At 37.4% G+C, this 3,076-nt stretch overlaps 1 pseudogene; it reads left to right on the forward strand.

Annotated features, from left to right (window-relative positions):
• The first annotated feature begins 485 nt into the window (after positions 1–485).
• On the forward strand, positions 486–2,553 carry LOC149257954 (germin-like protein 1-3 pseudogene; annotated as a pseudogene).
• Positions 2,554–3,076: the final 523 nt, after the last annotated feature.

Consider the following 3,076-nt stretch of genomic DNA (forward strand, 5'->3'; position numbering starts at 1 on the left):
ATTAACTCTTGCTTTTGTTTATATCATGCACATTTGGTTTTGGATCTAGTGAATTTGGATGTAGATCTGGCGAATTTGGATGTAGATCTGGTGGATTTGGGTGCATTTTGTTGATTGGTGACAATTCTTTTGTCATTATGTCAAAATGTTTGGCTGAAACGTATTTGAATGAGTGCACAAGGCTTGATTGATGAAATTATGCAAATTGGAAATTCAAGGTATCAACAGTTTTAAAGGGAAATAATTTGTGGCCCATAGTGAGTGGGGCGGAGCCCAAACCCACAACTGTTGCAGCTATTCCAAATTGGAGAAAAAGGGAAACAAAAGCAAAGGTGTTGCTACGAAAGTTATTTAAGGACAACATCATACCTCATATTAGGGATTGTGAAACATCCAAAGAAACATGGGATGTTCTCAAAAGCTTATATGAAACAACTAATACTAACTGGATTTTATTCTTGAAGACCAAGCTTTTGTCAATTAAAATGGAGGCCAATGAAAGTATAAGCAATTTGATTTCTCATGTCAAAGAACTAAGTGATAAGTTAGGAGATATTGGTGAAAAGGTGTCCAATACTGACTTGGTCACTATCACATTAAATGGCTTAGTGAAAGATTATCAAATTTTTGTTTCAAGTCTTTCAGCTAGAGAGAAGCCTCCTACTTTGGATGAATTGACAGGTATTCTTCCACAAGAGGAAGAGAAGATGAAGAACTTTAGTTTGGGCTCAAACGATTCAGATTTGGCATTGGTATCCAAGGGTAAGAAGCCATACAAAGGCAAACCATGGGACAAAAGCAAAGGAGGAAAGTTTCAAGCAAAGCAAATAGGTATGGCACAACCTAAATTTCTAGTTCATGATAAGAGAAATGATGATTGTTATTATTGTGGAAAATCTGGACATCATTCTAAAGATTTCTATAAAAGAAAATATAATGAGTCTAAACAGAGAAACATAAGGCATAATGGGACTTTTGAGGACAAAGACACCTCAATCAACGACGGATTTAAAAATCTCAAATTGTATGTTTCTAATGTTGCATTGTCTGTTGAGACTGATGATGTGAATGCTTGTTTCATTGATTTTTTTGCATCAGTCCACATGTCTTGTAATAAGGATTGGTTTGATGAATATCATGAGAACATTGATGGAACATGTGTTTATCTAGGAGATAACAGATCCCTTAAAGTTCAAGGATATGGAATAATAGGTGTGATGTTACCTAATGGAAAAGAGAGACAAATCCATGATGTGATGTATGTTCTTGGTGTAAAAAAGAACTTAATTTAGGTTTCTACTATTGCTGATCAAGATCTAAAGGTGGATTTTGTTGAATCACATTGTGTTGTTAAAGATATCCAGGATTGCTACAACATTATTGCCACAGGTATCAGAGTTGGAGACTTGTATATGTTCAATGTGACGAGGATAACACATCAAGCATTGGCATCTATAACAATGTCAACAGAAAATTTATGGCATCAAAGGTATGGGCATTTAAATCACAGTGATTTAATGTTACTTCAAAGAAAAACAATGGTTGAAGGTCTTCCTGTAATCAAGAATAATCATGTTGCATGTGAATCATGTGCACTTGGAAAGCAACATAGAGAGGAATTTCCTATACATGAAGAAAAAGGGCAAAGCGAAATAGTTGAATTGATTCATACTGATGTATGTGGACCTATGAAAACTAGATCTCTTGGAGGAGCATTGTGCTTTCTTATTTTTGTTGATGATAGATCTAGATACACTTGGGTCTATTTCATAAGAAATAAAAGCGTTTGCGAATGTCTGCTAGCTGATCATGGGTGAATAACATTTTATATATATATTTTGCTTGATTTGAATTGTGCAGTTATTGTGAACGGGTTTCCATGTAAGAATGCGATGATGGTCACAGCAGACGACTTCCGGTTGAGGGGCCTAGATAAACCAGGTGATACCAGCAACCAGTTGGGATTCGTTGTAACACCAGCTTTTGTAACGCAGCTACCAGGCTTAAACACCTTGGGAATCTCCTTGGTCCGCCTTGATTACGCTGCTCCTCTCGGCCTCAACCCTCCTCACACACATCCGCGGGCTACCGAAATCTTGGTGGTGATCGAGGGTACTCTCTTAGTTGGGTTTATCACCACTAACAACACTTTGTTCTCCACAACGCTGGAGAAGGGAGACGTGTTTGTGTTCCCGCGAGGTCTTGTGCATTTCCAACAGAACATTGGCCCTGTCAACGCAGTGGCCATCTCTGCACTGAACAGCCAGAATCCAGGAACTCAGCAGGTTGCGCCGGCCTTGTTCGGAGCCTCTCCTCCTGTTTCTGCCTCTGTGCTCGCCAGAGCTTTCCAGATCGATGACAAGCTCGTCCAAATTATCCAAAGCAGGTTCACATCCTCATGATCTTGATCCGATGCTGTCGTGTCAACTCATAATACTATTCGCTCTTTCCTTCCTTCAATTGAGGTGGTATTTATATAGTTAAATAAAACCAACCTCCCGATGTTGTTATCTGAGTGAGGTAATTATAATAGAGAGACCGTATCTGATATCCTCGTCCATATCTATAATAGAAATAAAAGTTCAATATTTCAAATCTTACGCTGCGTTTGATACACCATTGACAAGACTTGGAAATGTATATCTTTTAAAAATATAGTGTACTCAAAACTGCAGGAATGGCTTTCATACACCGCCTAAATTACCAAGAACTACATAGATTATAGAAAAATTGAACAAAAGATCAAGTAATAAACATCGCTGACACAGGATTTTTCCACAATACTAAAGATAGGCCATGATATATTTGAAAATGAATGTTATGTGATGTAACAATGTCTTAAGAAAGGGCAAAAACACTGCATCAAATCGAGCACATTAAAAGGGGCATAGGAAATGCAAAGAACTAAATGGATGTAATCATCTATAGTTTTCTCTTCATCATCAATCTTTGATTATCAATTTGCTGCAATATAAGTCCATAATAGAATTTGATCCCCTTGGGCTCCAATGCATGAAAATTTCATTACGTTTTCATTTTCTACATCATTCATGTTTCCTTCAACGCTCATTGTTTC

The sequence above is a fragment of the Pinus tabuliformis genome, chromosome 6 (genome assembly GCF_031772625.1).
Source record: "Pinus tabuliformis cultivar Carrire ecotype Pingquan chromosome 6, CPIR1, whole genome shotgun sequence".
Classification (NCBI taxonomy): domain Eukaryota; kingdom Viridiplantae; phylum Streptophyta; class Pinopsida; order Pinales; family Pinaceae; genus Pinus; species Pinus tabuliformis.